Genomic DNA, 24,121 nt, shown 5'->3' on the forward strand with positions numbered 1-24,121 from the left:
CCTTTCCTTATAATAAATGATAGCAATGAGTAACAACTATATAATGAACCCTGTGAGTTCTCTTAGCAAGTCATCAAACCTGGGGGTGGTCTTGGGGATCCCTGTTATTCTCCATCGCCCTTCTTTCCTAAACTCCTGAGAGAGAGGGGTTTCTGTATCATCCTATCTTCTAGGGAAGGGAAGGTATCTGATCCATGATCATCTCTGTAAGAACTAACTTGTCTCATCTGGTTCATGTTGCCACACCTGCCAACTTTGTTCATGTTTGCCATCCCACTGTAACCTCTCTGGTCATCTGGCCCATGTACTCCGCATCCTCCTCACGCAAACATTTAAGCCCGTTTGGGTCTACTAGCCCTCTTAGCCCTTTCATTTCCCTTATAGGAAGCCCAGAACTTTCCATGGCATTTTCTGGCACCATATTAAGGAAAAGAAACTCCAGGAGGCCCCTGGCTTCAAGACCATTAGTCTTGAATGAGCCATTGTTGATGTTCCCACCTCTGGCAATGAATGCTGGGAGCAGGGTATCTGTTTCCTATGCACTAGGCTTCCCACAAATTTCACTGGGTTTCTGTTTCCCCAGCTCTCTGTATTATTCCACCTTGGATTATTTACGTCACTATAAATATTTGTGGCTCAGAAAGAATATAATGTTCTTTCTAAAGTTATCTAGCTAACTCGCTCTTAATATTCAAACTAACTGCCCATCTATTTTCAGATTTAACTTTTGAAAATTCTCAATCATTGATGCATTAATTTAAGAGCACTCACAATTATCATAAATATTGCAACATTGAGTCATGCAATTATAAATATATATGGCAGAATTTTAACCTATAAAGCACATGAAGTGATTTTTCCTCCAAGTTCTGCCTAGAATGTTTGTCTATATTTGAAAGTGAATATTCAGATGTTAATAATAAATCCAAACAAGGTGCCTTCTTCGCACTCTGGAGGTTGTATGCAAGTTAGAGGTGACGGGAACACCCACAGTCACATGATTATTGATCATTCACAAGTTCAGGGTCGCCAGATATGGCATTTGTTGTCCTGGCCTCCCAACAAAGCTGGAGCCAAATTGGAGTCTATACATAGTTTCTGTCACTGCTTTTTCTAGTGAGACTAAAACAAAAAGCAGAACAAGAACAACAAAGTATATAGACAGATATTTTTCCCAAACCTTTTCTTTTTAATACCAGACCCTGAACTCCTGACACTCAACACACCTTTTCATTGCATAGTCAGCTCTTGCAGTTGCTCTTAGAATCGCTACCAGAAATTTAAAGAGCATTTTTGTTGTTGCTGTTGTTGGTTTGTTTACTTGTTTTGGAGCTTCAGAGTTGAACATTGACACTGACCCTATCTTTTCACAGCCAGCCCTGCCTGGCCCCTTGCTCAGGCTTCCAAGAAGCCCACAGCAGGCTTCTCCCACATTCAATGAGAACCAGAGCTCTCAAGTGTGGGATTACTTACCTGGGGAGATGTAAAGGCCTGTTCCTGTCTTAGACAGTGGAGTCGGGGACGCTAAGAAAAATTAGCTGTCCATTTGTGTGGACTTCTTAGATCTCTATCCCCACCCCTTTCTTCATTTACAGAAAGCCCTGAGGACTCAGAGTAGGTTGACGGGGTGCTCTTGTGAAGATGTTCCTGCCATTGTGCCCATTTGGGATGGAGAGGAAGGGGCTGGTGGTTGATGGGGGAGGTTGTCATGTGGAGGTTGTTCAGCTGGGCCTGTGAAGGTGAAGCCACCACTCTGTGAGTGTGAGAGTGGGGATGGCCCATCATATCAGCAAGATCATTCAAAGTGCCAGTCACCTGGAGACGAAGCCCAACTCTCTGAAATGGACATCTTCACCTCTTGACCTTGGGCATGCTGGTGTCAGGATGACTAGGGAAGAAGTCTTGTAAGAGAGTCTACCTTTTGGAATTGGAATATAGATATCTACAGATGGCCAGAGGAATGGCACAGGGCCCCTGCATTTATGCATTTCATGTGATAGCTCTGCTTACTTTCTCGTAGTTGTTCCTCTAAAATTAGTGATGTCATTAAAGATCTAGCCTGTTCTAGATCTGAGAACATGGGGACTGTGTCCACCAGGGCCAGATTGTTAAAAGAGGAGCATTGCCTCTTAGCGTGACATGGGGATAGCAATGGGAACAGAAACTGAAGGGAGAGGATGAACCTTCAGGGTGCAGTGGCGAGTGCACCTGGTTCTAGCCAACAGGACTTTCTTCCAGAGTTTTACTTTGGAGAGTATGGAACTTGTTTTAGGATAGGGAGTGGTTGCCCTTCATAGCTTTCCATCTCTGTTACACCAGAGAATTTTTCCTTCCAGGTTTGTTCTCTGGGGACATAGACTCCCAGGTCCCTGTTCCTCATTTTGCCATGGTGGACCCTTGGTCCTGGGTCCTCTTTTGGATTTCTCTGCTGCTTGTATGCTCTCCCAGAAATGCGCTGGACAGTTTGGCCTTGCATGGCTGAGGGATTCCACCTTACTGGAGGGTAGCCAGGACCCTAGTTCCAGGACCACTTGTCCAGGCACTTCTTCACAGATAGTCCCAAGCCCTCCAGCCTTTGAAGGTTACACTTTTCTTTAAAATGCAGATAGACTATTTCCAATCTATCTCCTTTTGTTTAGTGAAGTCTAGTATGCCCTCCCTAATATGCCCAAGGATTTCCAGGAAGGGGTTTGTTCTCCTGGTCTCCTTTGCCTTTGCATCCCTGCTCCTAACTTAGTTCTTAATCTCCAACCAACTGCTTGGCTTGCTGTCCTTCTTCTCCACTTTGTCTCACGTGTGGATGGTGCGCTGCCTTCTGCATTGTCCAAGCATCATTTCAACAAGGTGATGGTGCATACATAATCAGACTTCTACTGAAGGCTTGGAGATAACAACGCAGCACCACAGAGCAGAAACCAACTTAAAATAGCATGTTAGACATCTTTGTTCTTCAGGTGCCTTGGTCATCCCTGCCTAGGAATTTCTCATCAGCTACCTTCCCTCTTAGACTCTAGCCTTCTGCCACTCACCCTCTCTTCCTACCCAAGCCTTTCTCCTGTATTCTCTCTCTCCAGACTCATTCCTCCCACCCATTATTTAACTACGATACAACAACACCAACATTCCTAATGCTTTACTATGCAGGGCAATTGAGTAGCCTTGTTGCAACTCTTCTATGCAGACTAGTTGAGACCCTTTCTCTCATAACCAAAAGGCCCATTGATCAGCTTTCAAGGAAAAAGCACCAGCTCCTCTGAGATGAATTCTGCCTGCCTGGTTATCTATGGTATAAAACAACAACCATTTCATAATGCTCACAGGTTCTCTGGGTCAGGTGAGGGCATGGCAAGGATGACTTGTCTCTCCTCCATGATGTCTGAGGCCTCAGCTGGGAAGACTCAAGCAGCAGGGGATGACTTGAAGGGCTAGAGGATGTAATCTTCTGAAGGCTTCTTCACTCATGTGTCTGGTGCATAGTTGTGGTGACTTGAGGGCTAGGTCAGCTGAGACTGTCAACAGAAGCATCTACATGTGACTTTTGCTTATAGCTTAGGCTTCCTGACAACATGGCAGCCACATGGAAGTCAGACTTCTTACATGGTGGCTCAGGGCTCCAATGAACAAGGGAACACTGAAAGGCCTTTTATTACATAACCTCAGAAGTCACATAAGCATCCAGAATCAAGGCAAGGTAACATAGATTTTACTTCTCAATGAGAGGAATGTCAAAGATTTTGTGACCATGCTTTAAGACTGCTGCACAGCTCCCTCCCACAGAATGCTGACACACAGCTCCTGGCATTGGTAAGGGTCAAGGGCCCTTCCTCTGGGGCTCTGTTAGGCTCTTTCATCTGCCTAGCCCAGGGTTCCTCCAGGATGTCTGGGATGTAGCTTCCCTACAACTTTCAGCCCTGGTTCAGGACACCTGGCTTTGGGCTTCTTATTTGTACTTCTTCTTTGGGTGTCAGGATTGGGAGATGGAGGTCTGGGAGTCCAGTACACCTGCTCTTGGCTCTTACAGCTATAGAACTCTTGTCTTTGTCAACAACCTGGTTCCCTGGGGGGTAGAATCTGTGTTTATTATTACTACCTCCAGGGGCTTCCCCAAGGCAGGCTACAGGGGCCTGGTAGTCAGTGCCCAGTGTCAGTCTCAGGAGGTCTCTGTGGCTGCTGACTCTGAGTTCACATGGGTTGGAGTGGGTGATGCCGCTGGAGTGGGTCCCCTCTTATTGTGGGAGTCCCTTCTGAGGTCCTCTTGCCCTTCCATCAGTCCTTTGGAGAAAAGACATCTTTGGAGGCTTGTCTTAATAACATATGGGTCAGAAGCAGTGGCTTCTGGTTCTGCAGTGTTTGTGGGAGGCCCCACAAACTCCACACGTTCTCCAGATAGGGAAGTTCAGCCATCACCCCTACCCAAACAGTGAAATAAGCCTTCACAGAGTTGCAACAAGTTGATTTGGAGTCCCAATCCACCACTCCTGAGGTTATGGGTGTGCCAAGAGTCTCACCATCAAGATGTGGCTCAGAAGCAGTAGTTCTGTTTGGGGGGAAGACCATGCAGGTCAGTCTGTCAACCCCAAAGGGGGTAACAGTGGCTGCTTGCTGCATACAGCGTTCTGCTGAACACCTGGCCCTTGGCAAATCTGGTTAATGATGCTTTGGGGCAGGTCTGACTGTGTGGCAAATTTCAGAGCTATAGGGACCAGCAAGTTATGTAAGTGAGAGAAGCTGGCTGGCTGGGGCCTGACGCTGATGGGAGAACACACACCCCCCGTAAGGACAGCAGCCACTTCTCTGCTCTGTACCTGCGGTGCTGAAGGCAGGCCTAGCGTTGCCAGATTTTCTTAGTTTTCAAGACAGAACAAAATCCCAGTCTATTAAATCTCCCAATTTGTGTGCTGTTAATGAAAAAAAGAAAAAAACCTGCTCGGGACAAACGAAAACACATTTGTGAGCGGGACGCAACAGAGGCTCTGCCAGCTGCAAGCCCTGTGACCCACAGGGTTAACAGGTAAGGCTAGTTCCATGGGAGTTGACCCTGATCCTTGGATTAGTGTAGCTCAGGCCCTACCGCCCTGCCCTCCACCTCCAGGGAACCTTGGAACCTCCACCCGGGCCTTGCTCTCAGCGTGTTAGCGCAGCCACCGCACAACAGCGGCATAGGAAGGCCCTTCTTAGGCTTCCGCGACCTCGGCAATAAGATTATATCTGTAAATCCCCGCAGGCAGCAGCCCAGGGTGGCGGAAGGGAAGGGAAAGAGGGGCGGGGCACACCGACCGCAAGGCCGGCTCACTTACCCCAGACCGCCCCACCCAGCGGGCCCCTCTCCCATAGACCTTCCTCCCTGGGCCACCCTCAGCCAGGTGTAGACGAAGTTAAGCCAACACAGCTGGGTTTTTTTTTTTTTTTCCCCAAAGGATTTTTGGTAGTAATGAAGGGGAAAGCACAAAGGAAAACAAACAGAAAGAGATGGCCTGGAAGTGGGAGTGTTTACAGAGCTTGGTCCTCGGAACCCAAGGGGGCCACAATATGCCAGGGGAATCTGGCGGGGGAAGGGGGAGGGAGAAGTGGATTTTCACTCGGGTAAGGAGGCGGCTGAGTCTCGACAGTTTTAGGAAGGGGGCACTCCAATCGTCAAAGGATTTCCCTGCTGGAGGGATGGGGGCGGGGAGACGGCGGGAATCTTTGAAATTCTAGGATGGGTATTCCCATTCCTGAGAAGGGGGGCACTTGGCCGTGGCAGGTTGGAGGGGGTGAATGGGAAAGGCGGGGGCATCTCCGTCCAGGGTGCCTGTGTTATCGGGCGTTTATCCCGGACTCCTACGCCAGCAGGAGACAGGAAAGCCTCTAAGTAGTCCCGGTCCCGGGAAGGTTTGAAAACAGCGGTGCCCTAGTGAAGCCGGAAAAGATGGAAAGGTTGCTATGGCGACGTGGGGCACACATCGGAAATAAATAAATAAGCAGTCCAGGCTGCAGCAGCCGCGCCCCCGCGGGACTCGAGCGCGGAGGAGGGGGCCCCCGCGGGCCCGGGTCTCCGCAGCCCGCGCGTCCCCGCCATTGGCAGAGCCGGAGGGGGGGGTGGTTACCCCCCGGGGGTGGGGGCGAATGGTACAGTCCTCCGCCCGCGCCCTGGCGGGGCCCGCAGCTAGCAAGCGAGCTCAGAGCCCCGCGCAGCTGCCGCCGCTGCCAGCGTAGCCCGAAGCAGAGTCGTGAGGCGGAGATGGAGGGAGTCAGCAGCCACCGGACCCTGTCTTACAGCCGCTGGAGCTACGACAGGTAGGGCGGGCGCCTGGAGGATGGGCTCCGCCAGGACCTCCGCGTGCCCCTGCGTGGGCGCCCTCCGACGCTCGCACTTTTGCGGGAGAAGCCGGCCCTCTGGGGGTGAGAGAGGGCGCTCACGCCCAGACCCCCCAGGGTGTACTCGGACCCTCGAGCGTCCGGGACATCGGTACCGAGAGCCTCGGATGTCCGAACCCGGAGCCGAGCGACAGTGTCCTCACACCCGCGGGGCAGAGCTGTTAGAGGAGGGCACCGGGGCACTGGGACCCGCGAGCTGGCTCCCACCTCCCACCCTCCCCCATTCCCACTCCGGCTATCCTGCGGGTGTCGATCGGCTCTGGAACAGAGCAAAAGAGCTTGGAGGGACTGCGGGGCGGGGTGGGGCGAGGAGGGGCGCCCCTCAAGTCCAGGCCGCGCCCCCCCCTTGGCACCGCCGCCTCTGCCTGGGTCTGCGCCCCGCGGGGCCCTCGGCGGGGACAGGGCTAGCCCAGGGCAGAGTGCCCTGGGTCGCTGTCCGGGACCTGCGAGTCGCTGCCTGCTGGGCGGAGCTGGATGGCAGCCCGAGGCCGGCTGTCGGGGCGCCAGGAGCGGCACCGGCGCCCGCCGGGTTGCCAGGCTCCGTGCCAGCCCCGCGGGGATGCAAATCGGCTGCCGGCGCGTGGGCGGTTTGGAGCAGCGCTCCCCACGCACTAGTTCTGGAGGAAGGGATCATCCATCCTTACTGATGAAATGAGAAAAAGAAGGACAACGGAATGAGTCGGTCATAACACAGAGTAGATTTATTCTGAGATTTTGTCCTTTCTACCTTTTTTCGGTGTGTTAAATAACACCCCTCTTTTTAAAATGAGGTCATGATGATAGTAAATAGATTTTTGATGTTGTTGATGTTGTTGTTAAAGTCCGTAACCCCACGTCAGTCTCCAGGATTCTGAAGTTAAATGTTCTGATCCATGACCCTAAATGGTGAGGGCTGGAAGAGAAACTTCATTAGCCGGGCCGCTCTCACCTCCCTGAAGTCTTGCTTCCTGCCGTCCTCCTCTTCCCTCTGCTTAAAACCTTCCTGCATCTCTGACAGCCCTTGTTTTTAGAGATTCAGAGAAACAGGTGTCCCTCCTGCCCCAGGCTAATTCCCCTGGGACCCCTCCTTACCCTCCCTCCCTGGGTCTCGCCTCCCTCTGACCCCATCTCTCTTCTCCATCTTCACCTTCCCCTCTTTACTGGCCATCTCCCCTCTGCCTGTAAACCTTTTCGAATCTGTCTTGTCTCCCTCGGCAAGATGGGTGCAACTGGGTCACCTCTTTCTTCACTTTCATTGCCTTCTTTAAGGAAAAATATCAGTTTGATTCTGTTTCCTCATCAACCCTTCATTGCACAATCCTAGCAATCAGCCTGCAGTCTGCCTCACAATTCCAGTGAACTTGCTCTTTTGAAAAGCAGTGCTCTCTATGGAGAGGAACTCTAAAATGATTGGAATATTAACCTTAAAAGAACGAAACCTGAGACTTCCCTGGTGGCACAGTGGTTAAGAATCCGCCTGCCAATACAGGGGAAACGGGTTCGAGCCCTTGTCAGGGAATATCCCACATGCCACGGAGCAACTACGCCTGGGCGTCACAACTACTGAGCCTGCGCTCTAGAGCCCGCGAGCCACAACTACTAAGCCTACGTGCCGCAACTACTGAAGCCCGCGTGCCTAGAGCCCATGCTCCGCAACAAGAGAAGCCACCGCAATGAAAAGACCGCGCACCTTAACGGAGAGTAGCCCCCGCTCACCGCGACTAGAGAAAGCCCGTGCACAGCAACGAAGACCCAACGTAGACAAAAATAAATAAATAGATAAAATTCTTAAAAAAGCAACGAAACCTTCGAGCCTGTGTTCAGATCCTAAATCACACATTTATTCACTTAATCAACAAACATGTACTGAGTGCAAACTATGTGCTGGGCCCTAGAGGTACGGAGATAAAACTACATTAATTCCTTCCCCCACATGAGCTCACAGTCTAGATTCTAGTAGAAATACATGGTAGCATATACCAAAGGTCTAAAACATACATGGGAAGAAATTTTTAAATTGAGATAATTCTATATAGAACTAAACTTTTTTCCCCCTGCATAAACAAACAAAAGTAGCAAGACTCTGGAATTAGACAGCCTGGTTTCAAATCCTGATTCCACCTAGCTAACCTTGAACAAATTACTTTTCCTCTCTAGACTTGTTTCTTCATCTGTAAAATGGGGAAGTATCATGAGTATTAGATGGGGTAATAAATATAAAGGGCTTAGCCTTCTGCCTGGGACATAGTAATAAGTGGTACCTATTTCTGTTTTATTAATAAATACTATAAATATCTCTTGGGAACCCTGGTTTTCCATAGAAACTCAGTTTGAAAATCATTGTTCTCCTTTTTAGACCCTTAAATATAGATATTTCCAGGGGTTCTGTCCTCAGAACTCTTTTCTTCTCACCCTGACAACCTCACTTCGGGAGCTGTGAGAAGAAAACAGTTTCCCTGGCCTTGGTCCAAACTAACTGAATCTGATTGTCCAGGAATGGGACCTTGGAATCAGTATTTGTGTAAAACTTCCCAGATGATTCTGATACAGCTGGAAACATTGATCTATACCGCCCACCTCCGTTTTCTAGTTAACTACTTAGTTTTCAAAACGTAAGTATTGAATTATTCAAAAAGTTACACAGTCTTCAAAAAAGCTGTTAAAAAGATTATACAAACAACAAATGCATATAGTACACAGTTATTAAAAGTGAAACTCAGTGATTCTGCAGCCCCCCAACTCCAACCCCTAGGAGTAAACCACTGCTAACAGTTAACCCTCACTTTCCTTCCCTGTTCTCTGGCTTCTGCCCCTACCACATCTTTAAACCTGGGAGGTACTCCGCGTCACATTCCCATTGAAGTTGACCTCTCTGCTGTGTGTAACCTATTCATTTAAGCTGTTTTCCCCTTTGCTTCTTTGTTTGTTTTGTTTTTTTGGGTTTTTTTGACCGTGCCGCTTGGCTTGAGGGATCTTAGTTCCCGGACCAGGGATTGAACCCAGGCCCCCCGGCTGTGGAAGCGCCAACCCCTAACCACTGGACTACCAGGGAATTCCCTCCCCTCAGCTTCTGAGGCCATTTAAGTATCATTTATCTATTTCTGTGTAACAAATCACTCCTAAACTTAATGGCTTAAAATAATAACTGAGTTAGCTCAAAATTTTGTGGATCCACAATTTGGGCTGGGCTCAGCTGGGTAGATTTTGTGGTCTGGGCCAAACTCAGCTTTTCTTGGCTACACTGGCTCACATACCTGGTGCCTGAGCTGTGAAGGCTAGCCCATCTGGGGCCTCTCTCCGCAGGCCCTCTCATCTTCTAGCAGGCTATCTCAGGTTTGCTCACATGCTGGTAGAAGGGCTCCCAGTGAGAGAGCAGAAGCTGTAAGGCCTCTTGGGGCCTAGGTTTAGAACTTGCACAACATCATTTTGCCACATTGTTATTGGCCAAAGTAAGTCAAAGGGTAGAGAAATAAGCCTCACCTCTTGAAGGGAGGAGCTGGCCGAGAATTCATGGCCATTTTTACAATCTATTACAATATACTGCCTACATTTTTTAAATCGCTGCCTCCTCTTGGTTCCTACTGTCCAAATGTGAGCACATGCCAGAGCTCTCTCCTCTTTTCCATTCTGTTCCATTCCATTCTATTCTCAGTTATCAACTCCATGCTTTATTTATTTATTATTTATTTATTTATTTATGTAGTTGCACCGGGTCTTAGTTGCGGCAGGCGGGCTCCTTAGTTGCAGCACACGGGCTCAGTTGTTCCACAGCATGTGGGATCTTCCTGGACCAGGGATCGAACCCATGTCCCCTGCATTGGCAGGAAATCTTTATCCACTGTGCCACCAGGGAAGTCCAGCTCAATGCTTTTTAATATAGAAATCCATATCTTCAACCCCAATCTTTTTGTTGAGCCTTAGCCCTACATCTCTACATGCCTGTAGACCTCTCCATCTATGGGTTGGCCAAAAAGTTCGTTTGGGTTTTTCCGTAGCATCTTACAGAAAAACCTGAATTAACTTTTTGGCCAACCCAATAGGTAGTCCACAAACACATCTAACTCAACATGTTCAAAATCAGACCCTTCATTGATAACTCTATATTCTCTATTTAGCATCCTGATGGTCAAATGAATGCTTCAAGACTTTGACATTGACCTTGAACTTTCCAAGTCTAGTCATTTCATCTGTCTATTCTTATCTATACCACTGATTATTATGAAGATAAAATGAAACAATGTATCCAAAATGACTGACACAAAGTGTCATTAAGTCCAGGTGTTCTCAACAGCTTGGCACTTGGCTAACCATCTTGTCTCTACTCAAGCCCCAGTCATTATCCCCAAAAGTTTCAGTGTCCATGGCAATGATTAGCACTCCTTCTAATTTCCAGATCTTCCCATTCTAGAGACTTCTCTTCAGTTATTTACAGGATAAATTCCTAGATGTTGATACCTGGAATTGCTTCACTTCTGATATTGTTCACATGAACATCCCATTCTCTGAGATGACACTATAGGGTCATCCAGTGCCTTCATCTGTGCATTTTCTCCTGGCCTGCCAGCCTTTTCCTGGCCTCTCTTCCCTTCCCAGCCTGGACCACATGAGAGATTATTTAAATTACTCACTACCATCACTTTGTATTTCCTCACATATGCTCGCCGCCACCCCAGCCCTGCATGTATCAGTGTTAGGCTCTCCACCCCCCTTTCTTATTGTGGCACAAGAACACTATATCACAAAAACTATACAGCTACGCAGGTTGTCCTTACTTTCATGGTCTTCGTCTGCAGCTGGGACATCTCCATCATCTCTCAATCTTTTCATTTCTCCTGGGTTACCTTCACTCCCATTCCCTACAGCAGCTTCTCCAAACCATCATACTCAAGACCCTTATTACTTGACCCTGACTCCATACCTCCATACTCTAAGCAAATGGTATTGCCTTTGAGAAAAATTGATCACATCCAGCTTGATCTTCTGCAACTTCCTGTCTCTGCATCACTTCTACTACACTTCAGTCACTCCCTTGTGGGGACCTTTTCGTTGTTTCCAAATCTTTGCTATTAGAAACCATTCCATGATAAACATCCTTGTATAACATTTTTTCCTCATGTCTGATTATTTGATTAGAAGAGGGGTTGTTAGTTTCAGATTTGGGGATTGTTACCAGATTGTTTTCCAGAAGGAGTGAATTGATTTATACTCCCACGGTGATTATCTGTTTGTGAGTTTGATCTCCCAGACTTTGAGACCATGTAGTACAATTGCTCAGAACTTGAATTTTGGAATCAAAGTGACCTGACTTCAAAGCCCAGCTTCCTCAATTATTGGTTATGTGACTTTAGGCCAGTGACTTAACCTCCATCTACAAAAAAAAGACAATAATAATTGTACCTGCCTCTTGAGGGGGTCCATTCATTTAATATGTATTTATTGTGCACCTCCTAAATTCCAGACAACATTTTAGGCATGGGAGACAGAGCAGTGAACAAAATGAAGTGCCTGGTCCCAAAGTTCCTACTGTGGGGAACTAAACATAGACCAAAATAATATATATATATGTACACACACACACATATACATGTATACATATACACACACACATATATATCAGTGCTAAGTGAAATATGATATGGTAAGTGTAAAGAAGAAAAATAAAGCAGAATAAGAAGGACAGAGTCTGACTACATGCAAGTTGGGGTGGTGGTGAATATGCTGTAGTATATAGTGTGATCAGGGAAACTCTGATAAGGTGATATTTCAGCAGACACCTGAAAAAAGCCAGGGAGTGAATCATGTGGCTAATGGGGAAGAATGTTCCATGGAAGGGGAAAAGCAAGTGAAAAGGTCCTGGTGTAGGAGTGGGCTTAGTGTATATTTGGGAACAACAAGGAGGCCAGTGTTTCCTTGTGCCTCTTTATAATACTTCCTTTCTACTACCCCCGCCATCCCACACTCCCCCCATCCTCAGGGAACCACTGGTCTGATTTCTTTGCATTTCCTAGAATTTTGTATAATGGGAATCATTCAGTATGTACTCTTTTTTGGTCTGGCTTCTTTCACGCAGCATAGTTATTTTGATATTCTTCCATGTTTTTACATGAATCTGTAGTTCATTTCTTTTTATTCCTGAATAGTATTCCATTATATGGAGATACCATGTTTTGTTTATCCATTTACTTGGGTTGTTTCCACTTTTTGGCTATTACAACTAAAACTTTGTGACTATTCATATACAAGTCTTTGTATGGACATGTGTTTTTATTTCTCTTTGGTAAATACCTAGGAGCAGCCTGGCAAGATCATTTGGTAGGTGTACATTTAACTTTTTAAGAAACTGTGCAACTTTTCCAAAGTGGTTGTACCATTTTACATTCCCACGAGCAGCATATGGGAGTCCCAATTCCTCCACATCCTTTCACAAACTTGGTAGGGTCAGTCTCTTTAATTTTAGCCATTCTAATAGGTATGTAGTGGTATCTCATTGTAATTTTAATTTGCATTTCTTTAATGACTAATGATACTGAGCATCTTTCCACGTGCTTATTTGCCATCCATATATCTTCTTTGGTGAAGGATCTGTTAAAATCTTTTTTCCCATTTTTTAAATTGGGTTGTTTCCTTATTATTGAATTTTGAGAGTTCTTTGCATATTCTGGATACCTGTCCTTTATCAGATAAGTCAGTGGTCCCCAACCTTTTTGGCACCAGGGACCGGTTTTGTGGAAGACAATTTTTCCACGGGGGTAGGGGCTGGGGGATGGTTCAGGTGATAATGCAAGCAATGGGGAGCGGCAGATGAAGCTTTGCTCGCTCGCCCACCGCTCACCTCCTGCTGTGCAGCCCGGTTCCTAACAGTCTTCGGACCAGTACCGGTCCGCAACCCAGGGGTTGGGAACCCCTGAGATAAGTGACGTGCAAATATTTTCTCCAAGTCTGTGGCTTTTTTATTTTTCATTCTCTTATGTATTTTGAAGAGCAGAAGTTTTACTTTCGATGCAGTTCAATTTATCAGTTTCTTCTTTTATGGATTGTGCTTCTGGTGTCATAGCTAAGAAATCATTGCCTAACTCAAGGTGACAGAGGTTTTCTCCTAGGAATTTTCTAATTTTAGGTTTAACATTTTAGGTCTGTGCTCCATCTTGAGTTAACTTTTGTATATGGTATGAAGCTCATTTTTTAAAATGAATATCCAGTTGTTCCATCACCATTCACTGAAAGGACTTTACTTTTTTTGCACCTTTGTCACTTGTCCTTATATTTATTTCTATACTCTCTATTCTGTTCCATTGATTTGTGTTTCTTGATGCCAATATCACACTGTCTTGATTACTACAACTTTATAATAAGTCTTAAAACCAAGTAGTTTAGGACCTTCAACTTTGTTCTTCTTCTTCTCCTTTTTCTTTTTCAAACCGCAGTACTCATTTATTACTCCACAGTCGTGAAGATCCCTTTCCAGTTATTACAGTGTTTGTGGTCCTGCCTGGGGCCCATCCCCAACCCAGAATCAAGCTACATGGCAAGTAAAATTAGGAGGCTTCTTGGTGAGTGTGGAGTCAAAACAAGATGAAAGGGATGATTTGGAGAGGCCCTTTCACCCAAGCCCTGGAGATACCAGGATGTTCTTCTTTTTCAAAGTTTCGGCTATTCTGGATCCTTTTAAATTTCACATTAATTTTACAATGAGATTTTCAAGTTCTGCAAAAACAAAATGAAATGAAACAATACGCCTAATAGGATTTAGATTAGAATTATAGATCAATTTGTGGAGAGTTGACTCTTAGTAATATTGGGCCTTCTGATGACCTAGGAAAATGATATATCTTTCTGTTTATTTAGATCATCTTTAATTTCTCTCAGGCATATTTTGTAGTTTTCAGAGCACAAGCCTTTAACCTCTTTTGGAAGATTTATCCCTAAGTATTGTATATTTTTCAATGAAATTGTAAATGACATTTTAAAAATTCAATTCCAAGTTTCATTGTTAAGGTTTAGCAATACAGTTTTTTTTCTGTGTGGTCACAATTTTGTGTAACCATCACCACTGTAGATTTCTGAAACTTTTCATCACCCCAAACAAAAACTTTGTGCTCATTAACAAAAACTCCTCATTACCTCTCCTCTCAGCATCTGGTAACCACTAATTTACTTTCTGTCTCTATGAATTTGCCTATTCTAGATATTGTATATAAGTGGAATCATACAATATTTTTTTCTTTTGTCTCTTGCTTAGTTCACTTAGGATAATGTATTCAAGGTTCATCCATGTTGTAGCATGTATGAGAACTTCATTCCTTTTTTGACTGAACAATATTCCATTGTATGCATATACCACGTTTGTTTATCCATTAATCTGTTGATGGACACTTGGGCTGTCTCCACATTTTGGCTACTGTGAAAATGCTGCTGTGAACATTGGTGTGCAAGTTTTTGTTTCAGTCCCTGTTTTCAGATCTTTTGGATATATACCTAGGAATGGAATTGCCCAATCATATGATAATTCTATGTTTAGCTTTTTTTTTTTCTATAAATTTATTTATTTTATTTATTTATTTTTGGCTGCATTGGGTCTTCGTTGCTGGGTGTGGGCTTTCTCTAGTTGTGGCGAGCGGGGGCTATTCTTCATTGTTATGCATGGGCTTCTCATCGCGGTGGCTTCTCTTGTTGCGGAGCGTGGGCTCTAGGCGCGCGGGCTTCAGTAGTTGTGGCGCATGGGCTTAGTTGCTCCGTGGCATGTGGGATCTTCCTGGACCAGGGCTCGAACCCATGTCCTGGGCATTGGCAGGCGAATTCTTAACCACTGTGCCACCAGGGAAGCCCTATGTTTATCTTTTTGAAGAACCACCAAACTGCTTTTCACAGTGACTACACCATTTTACATTCCCACCAGCAGTATATGAGGATTCCCATTCCTCCAGATCCTCACCAACACTGGTTATTTTCCGTTTTAAAAAATATTATTATTATAGCCATCCTAGGATGAGTGAAATGGTTTCTTGTTGTGGTTTTGATTTGCATTTTCCTAATGACTAATGACGTTGAGCATCTTTTTATGTGCCTGTTGGCTATCTGTATATCTTCTTTGGAGAAATATCTATTCAAGTCATTTGCCCATCTTTTTTGTTTGTTTTTCTAATACTTTTTATTGAAGTATAACCTGCATAGGAAAAAAATGCACAAGTCATAAGTGAAGAGGTTGGTGAATTTTCACAAAGTGAATACACTCTTATAATCAGAAACCCTCCTTGCCACCACCCCTGACACACGGGTGACCACCATCCTGACTTCCATTGGGCTGGCTTCTAATAGCAAAGATTAGTTTTGCTGATTTTTGCCTTGAGAGTACCAGCTATACTCTTTTGTGTCTTCCTTCTGTAGTTCAACAGCAGATTCATCTGAGTTTTTTCATCAAGTTGCAGTTTGTTCATTCTCGTGGCTATGCAGTATTCTACTATATGAACTTACCACAATTCTTCCAATGCACTGTGACCGACACTTGAAATGTTTCCAGGTTTTGGCTGTTATTAATAGTGGACATTTTAATGCATGTCTTTTGGTTGATTTTCTTTGGTTGTTTGATATTTTCAGCTTGAGATATAATTGATGCCTAGGAATTATTTATATTTAAGGTGTACAGCTTGATGTTTTGATATACATATTTATTGTGAAATAATGACCACAGTCAAGCTAATTAACAAATCCGTCACCTCACGTAGTTACCATTTTCTTTCTTTCTCCCTTCCTTCCTTTTTCTTTCTTTCTTTCTTTCTTCCTTCCTTTCTTTCTTTCTTTCTTTCTTCCTTTCTTCCTTTCTTTCTTTCTCTCTTTCTCTCTTTCTCTCTCTCTCTCTCTCTCTCTCTCTCGGTGAGAACACTTAAGATGTATCCTCTTAGCAAATTCAAGAATACAATACAGTGTTGATAACTGTAGTCCCCATGCTGTGTATTAGAGCATCAGCATTTTTTCTTGCATAACTGAAACTTTGTACTCTTTGACCAACATCCCCCCATTTTCCCCCATCCCTCCAGCCCCTGGCAACCACCATTCTACTCTCTGCTTCTATGACTTTGACTATTTTATTTTATTTTATTTTTTTGGCTGCACTGCACTGGCATGCAGGATCTTAGTTCCCCAACCAGGGATCAAACCTCTGCCCCCTGCAGTGGATGTACAGAGTTCTAACCACTGGACCACCAGGGAATTCTGACTTTGACCATTTTAGATTTCACATATAAGTGATACCATACAGTATTTATCTTTCTGTGTCTGGCTTATTTCACTTAACATAATGTCCTCCAGGTTCATCCATGTTGTCCCAAATGGCAGAATTTTATTCTTTTTTAAGGCTGAATACTCTTCCATTATATTTATATGTGTGTGTGTGTATATATATATATACACGTATACATATATATACACACACATATACATATATATAATCTATTTTCTTTATCCATTTATCAGCCAACAGACATTTAGCTTGTTTCCATATCTTGGCTATTGTGAATAATGCTGCAGTGAACATGGGAGTGGAGATATCCCTTCAAGAGCCAGATTTCATTTTTTTCTGGGTATACCCTGAAGTGGGATTGCTAGATCATATGATAGTTCTATTTTTAATTTTTTGAGGAACCTCCATACTGTTTTCCTCAATGGCTATACCAATTTATAGTCCCATTAACAGTGTACAAAGGTTCATTTTTTTGATAATGTCCTTTGAAGCACATCAGTTTTTAATTTGGACAAAGTTGAATTTATCGTTGTTTTTTTTTTTTTTTTTAAATTTATTTATTTATTTAATTTATTTTTGGCTGCGTTGGGTCTTCGTTGCTGCGCGTGGGCTTTCTCTAGTTGCAGCGAGCGAGGGCTACTCTGTTGCAGTGCGTGGGCTTCTCATTGCTGTGGCTTCTCTTGTTGCGGAGCACGGGCTCTCGGCGCGCGGACTTCAGTAGTTGTGGCATGTGGACTCAGTAGTTGTGGCTCACGGGCTCTAGAGCGCAGGCTCAGTAGTTGTGGGCAGGAGCTTAGTTGCTCTGCGGTATGTGGGATCTTCCTGGACCAGGGCTCGAACCCGTGTCTCCTGCATTGGCAGGCGGATTCTTAACCACTGCGCCACCAAGGAAGCCCTATCTTTGTTTTTGTTTATGCTTTAGGTGTCATATTTATAATCCATTGCCAAATCCAAGGTCATGAAGATTTACCACTGATTCCTTCTAAGTGTTTTGTGGTTTTAGAACTTATATTTAGGTCATTGATTTATTTTGAGTTACTTTTTGTATATGGTGTGAGGTGGGGGTACAACTTCAATCTATTGAGTGTGGAAACTAAGTTGTCCCAGCACCATTTGTTAAAGAGACTATTCTTTCCCCATTGAATGAACTTAGCGCTCTTGTGAAAAATCAATTGGCCATATCTCAATTTTAAAAATTAAAAAAAAATCAATTGGCCATAGATATATGGATTTATTTCTGGACTTTCAATTCTATTCCATTGGTCTACATGTCTATCCTTATGCCAGTACCTCACTGTTTTGATTACTGCAGCTTTGTAATAAGTTTTGAATAGGAGAGAAGGGCAAGGAAGCAAGATGTAACCTGTACTAAACATGTCTAGGGAGGGCTGTGACTCCCAAGAGACTGGGTCACTGGGATGGCACAAAAGGGGCAGTAGAAAGAACTTGAGCTTTAGTATTAAACAGATCTGATTCAAATCGCAGCTCTACCTCTTACTAGTTGTGTAAATGTAGCACAGTAAGGGAAAATCCTTATTGTTTTGGTTGATTATAGAAGTCGTATCTGCCACTTGTAAAAATAACAGTTCAGAAATGTATCAAGTAATCTCCTTTAGTCTCAGTTTCCCCATCTGTAAAATGGGGTGATGATTTCCTTATAGCAAAGGGTCATTGTGAGAACTGGATGAGATAATGCTTGTGTACCCTTTCAAGTGGGCTGTGGATTAACAGAAACAGAACACACACATATCCACTATAGGACTAGGTAAAGCGAATCTCCTAATTGGCCTGGATCTTATTGGTGACAAGGGACCACACTGGCCAGGGGTCTCTACAACATATTTGGATCCTTGGTTCCCACACAGGGCACAAGGCTTCTGGTGATAATCTCTGCCCAGGCAGGTTTCTGTCAAGTTGAGAAAGTAGCTAAGTTCTTACCGTAAAAGTAACCCTTTCGTATTTAAGGCTTACTTTACCATTCCAAGAGAACGTGATACTAACAAAATATGTGCTTCTGTTTTCAAAAAGTAGGTCTCCTGTCACAAGAAAAAAAAAAATTAGTCTATCCTGGTTCTTGAATCTAACTTGATGTCAGCAAAACCACAGACTTTTGGTGGGTTGGGGGGTGGGGCTGGGGTGGGAGGGACAGCCAGAGTCATGTCTGGATGTTTCTGAACATTGGATTTGTTCTTTCACAGTATTCAAATCATGCACAGTACGTGTGTGACCTTGGGAAAACTACTTAACTGCTGTGAGCCTCCATTTCCTCATCTTTATAAAGGACGTGATAATAGTACTTCTCTCTCATAGGGTTGTTGTGAGGATGAAATGAATTAATATATGTAAAGCTTAATAAATGCTGAGTGCTTGGGATAGTGCCTGGTGCATAATAAGTGCTATTTAAGTGTTAGCTGTTGTCGTTAAGAACTGGCACATAGCAGGGCTCCTCCACTAATATTAGGACTTTTCTGTCTAGTGGAATCTGAAAGTTGGGCCATTCCTAGGGACAGGGACAGGTGTGGTGACCCAGGCAGGAGGAGCTCTGTGAGGAGAGTGGGCAGGAAAGGGGAAGAGGTGGAGATGGGTCAGACCTGCATGGAGGGAGGCTGTCCGGGGGTTGCAGAGGCTAATGAAGATCCAGTGGGCACCATTTGGGACCAGTTGAGTGAGAGGGCACATTCTAGGACCTCTAGGCCAGTGACGAGAAGCAGAGTAAGATGGAGACTTGAGGGCTGCGAACCTTAGCCAGTGCCTGAGGCATGGGCGACAAGGTTCAGCTTCCCCGGGAAGGACTGGGCCTTTAGCCCCCGTGGAGAATTCACAAGTAGTTCAGGACACTGAAACAGACCCCTGTCTTAGGGCTTGGACCCATGCCACAGCTGTTGAGAGACCACTGCAGAGGGATCTGTAGGCATGAGCCAGCTGACTCCAGTCCCCACTGCTGGTGGGTCAGAATCAGCAGAGAAGCTGGAAGGAACTGGGCGGGAGCAGGGCAGCCCAGGCCCTGGGGCAGCCAGGGTGATCACTGTGGCCTGTAAGTTCACAGGCAGCTTATTCTGAGCTAAGGAAGGGATGCTTTTGCTGTCTGTACACTGGGTTTTATGAAGCAGGAAGACGTGTTGCACAGAGCACTGTGAAGGGGGTTGGAGTCCAGGATTTGATTCCGGCTGCCCCATTCATTCCCATTCTGGCTCTGGGCGAGTCCCTTGGCTCTCTGGGCCTGTTTCCCCTGAAGTTGAAGGGGCTGGACTTGGTGATGAAGCACTCTTGTAGTTCTATGAATGCAGGACCTATGGCCTTAGTGTGTCCTGTGGTTGGAAAGGCTGGGATGGAGAGAGGAGAATGGTGCAGGAGGGCTTGGGGGTCCTGGCCATGGCTGTGCCACCTTAGATGTTGCTGGGCAGGGGAGGCTTCTTGGCCACCAGAGGCAGGTGACTGGAGGCCTGCTTTGTTCCAGAGCTTTGGGAGTATAGCTACTTTTCTTTTGATGGATTTGTGGCAGTACAAGACCTAGACAGCGGGACTGGGTGGGGCAAAGGGGAGAGGTGGTCCAGGGGTCAGTGGAGGAATAGCTCTGGAGGAGGGTGGTGAGTGGGGGTGGTATGTCTCCCATGTAGCTGGGATGATGGAGGCTTGGGGTGATTAGGGGATGGGGAAAGGAGCCAGTCATGGTTGTGAGGCAAGCACTTCTGTTTTTGTTTCTTTTTTAAAATTTTTTTCAGTTTTTTTTAAAATTGGGGTATAGTTATTTTACAATGTTGTGTTAGTTTCTACTGTACAGATAAGTGAAGTAGAGTTCCCTGTGCTATACAGCAGGTTCTCATTAGTTATGTATACATATTAGTGTATATATGTCAATCCCAATCTCCCAATGTGTCCCACCCCGGCTTTCCCCCCTTTGGTGTCCATACATTTATTCTCTACATCTGTGTCTCTATTTCTGCCTTGCAAACCAGTTCATCTGTACCATTTTTCTAGATTCCACGTATATGCGTTAATATATGCTATTTGTTTTTCTCTTTCTGACTTACTTCACTCTGTATGACAGTCTCTACGTCCATCCACGTCTCTACAAATGACCCAATTTCGTTCCTTTTTATGGCTGAGTAATATTCTATTGTATATATGTACCACATCTTCTTTATCCATTCATCTGTCGATGGACATTTAGGTTGCTTCCATGTCCTGGCTATTGTAAATAGTGCTGCAGTGAACATTGGGGTGCATGTGTCTTTTTGAAATATGGTTTTCTCAGGGTATATGCCCAGTAGTGGGATTGCTGGGTCATATGGTAATTCTATTTTTAGTTTTTTGAGGAACCTCCATACTGTTCTCCCTAGTGGCTGTATCAATTTACATTCCCACCAACAGTGCAAGAAGTTTCCCTTTTCTCCACACCCTCTCCAGCATTTATTGTCTGTAGATTTTCTGATGATGCCCATTCTAACTGGTGTGAGGTGATACCTGATACCTCATTGTAGTTTTGATTTGCATTTCTCTGATGATTAGTGATATTGAGTGTCCTTACATGGAGGCAAGCATTTCCTGAGTCCCTTAGGACTTGTCCCCACTGAGGTGTGAAGTCATCAGTCACTGTGGTTTCCCAGGTAGGGTCACTGGATGCATTCAAGCAAAAGCAGAAAGACCCTGGGACAGGGACATCTTATCTGTGACCGAAGGAGAAAGGAAGAACCAGCTATGCCCACAGTCTGGAGAACAGCTGCCAAGTAGGGGCTCATGGGTACCTGTTGATATCTAATCCCTTCATCCTGGAAAATCCTGTGGCTTGTCGATAGATAAATGCCAGCTGAGCCTGGGTCCCATCTGGGAGATTCCGGCCCAGCATGTGCTTGGGAGAGATGCCCACCTGTGCTCTCCATCCTGAGCCAGGTGTGTGTTCCCAGTCAGGCCCCCTCTGAGATCTTGGGCAGATGATCTGGTCTTCTAATCTGAAGATGGACAAAGAAAACGCAGCATGTGTGTGTATGTGTGTGTGTCGGGGTGGGGTGGGGGGAGTCAGCAGGCTTTAGGGGACAGCCTGCCCATGCTGTTGCCATGGAGGCATATTTCCACAGGTGGACGATGCTAGAGCACCGTGCCAGCCCAAATGGAAGCCAGGATGGGAATGAGGGGCAGAGTTCAGGTCAGGGAACCTTGGAAGTCAGGGAGGGCCTGCAGCAGGGTAATGGGAACCTAGGATTATCTTCTAACAAGGGCACATTCCTCAGCAAAGACTTCATCCCAACCTGGCTCTGCCTCCTCTGTGCCCTCTCCAGCACTGCAGACCAACTAAACCAGGAATGCACAGGGCACAGAGAGGGCACTGCCCTCGTGTTGGCCCTTCCCTCCAGTCTGGTTTACCCTGGGTGGGACATTCTGGGTGGGATTCCCTCCTCTCCAACACCAAGTGGCAGAGAGCAGATGCAGTGGTGGGTTGGGCTCCTCTGGGAGAGGGCTTCTGTGAGTGTGTGCACCAGTAAGAGTATATCTGGCGGGTGTGCCTGTTGTGCCGGGGAGTGTGTGTGCCACTGTGTGTATTGATGAGTTTGTGCATCTTTGCAGGGAGGGGTGTGTGCAGCCACCAGGAGTGGCTCTATGTGGATGTGCATTTGCGTGGAAGCGGTGTGCTGGCCAGAATTGACTCTGTGTGTGCCGGGGGCGGACTGGCCAGCTCCCTCCCTGCCTTCCCCCCTCCCTCCCACCATCTTTTGTCCCTGCCCGTGGAGGGGAGCTTTGGGAAGTGGAGGGAGGACGGGTCCGCTGCTCCTTCCCATGGCCCAAGACTAGGCATTGTTGGGCCAGGAGCCTGCTCTGACAGCCGCCTTGCCTGGGCACTTTCTGAGGGCTGGTGGGCTGTAGAAGCGCCCGGGACCCAGCAAGGCCCCGCGGCGCTGGAGGGGCTGTACTTAGATCGCGGGCCTGAAAGGTGCAGGCGTGACCTCGGGTGGTGAGAGGCGGGGAGGAACCTCTCCTGCCCACCTGGCCCTCCCAAAGGAGTTGGGAGCGGGGACCCTGCGTCCCCCACGCCACGAGGGGCTCTGGGGCAATGCGGGGCCGCATCAATGTTGGATGAGCCCGCACTGCCTCTGCGCGGCCTCGATAGCATCTTGCTCGGTCTCACTTTTAGTGTAACTAGAGCGCCTAGGCACCTGCCCGAGCCGGCGATTCGCGATCTTCTCACGACGGCGCCACCTGCGGGGGGACCGGGGCTGGGGTGGGGAGGCTGGCTCAGGCTCCGGTGCTGTGTCCCGGGACCGGGACTGGGTGGGGGCCCGCCCGGCCCGGCCGGGCCTCTCGGGGCACGGGTCGGTTCCAGCCTGGCCTCTCCTAGGCCCGTGGGGCCCGGTGCCGGGTTACACCTCCTCCCTGCCTCGGGCCACCTCGCCCTCCCTGGGGTGTCATCTGTCCGGCAGCGGTGTGTCCTTGGGCCGTTTCAGTCCCATCCCCCTGCCTGGCTTTGGGGGTTTCCTGCTCTGGAAGAGGCTGGAGGGGCATCAGCTAGACGGAGAGAGATCCCCTAGGGGAAGGAGGGGGAGTAGCCGCCACTACGGAGAGCCTCTCCTTGCAGGTGAGTGTCAGGGGCCCTGAGTGCTTGGGGGAAAGGGAGAGGAGGGCAGGACTGAGATCTGGGGGGTCCTGACTGGCCAAGCGTCTCACCACCCTGACCTTTTCTACTCCAGCCCCTGCACCTTAACCCTTCGGACACCACCCCCAGCCTCACCCTGGGAGGCAGGGGCGAAGTAGACTGGTAGTCCACTGAGCATCTGGTACTTGCTGGCAGCCTTTGGGGTGAAGTTATTACTGGGTTGCGTCCTGGGCGGTGGAGAGTGGACAGCCCCTCTGGTGGGCAGCAAGTTTGGATTGGTTGTGCAAACCATGGCTGGCAGACTGGCAGCCTGTTTTTGTAAATAGTAAGATGGTACCCAGGCACGCCTGTTTGTTTACATATTGGCTGTGGCTGCTTTCACACTACAACCTCAGAGTTGCACACAGCTCGGCTTGCAAGCCTAAAATATTTACTATCTGGTCCTTTAAGAAAGGGTTTACCCACCTGATCTATCCCCCAATACACGCCCCCCTTCACCCTCCACACCTCTCTTCCTCTCCCCCTACACCTGCATCTCCACACATCTGGCTCATCCCTGGCTGAGTGCTCTCCACACCTGGGGACCTTACTCTGGGGACCGCTCACCTCACGTCTCCTCACTACTACTTTCTCTGGCTAGAGAGGAAAATGACTGGGGGCAACAGGCATTCCAGAATCAATAGGATATCTGAGAGCTGAGGGTTGAGTGCCTGCAGCACCCTTGCCTGACCCCAAGCAGAAAGTGAGCCCCTTCCTAGGCCACAGGAGCAAGGTGAGTTAGCTGATGATGGGCACAGCCTCTCTGGGAGCCCCCCATCTATCACGGCAGCTGAGAGGATGAACAGGCCCGTTCTAGGTGTGGGCTTCCTGTCACCTCTCCCTGTGGGCCAGGCCAGGAGCAGGTGACAGAACTGAGGTCCCAGTGGAGGAGTGGGGAGACACTACTGAGTGAGCAGGTAATT

Source organism: Eubalaena glacialis, chromosome 10 (assembly GCF_028564815.1).
Source record: "Eubalaena glacialis isolate mEubGla1 chromosome 10, mEubGla1.1.hap2.+ XY, whole genome shotgun sequence".
NCBI lineage: Eukaryota > Metazoa > Chordata > Mammalia > Artiodactyla > Balaenidae > Eubalaena > Eubalaena glacialis.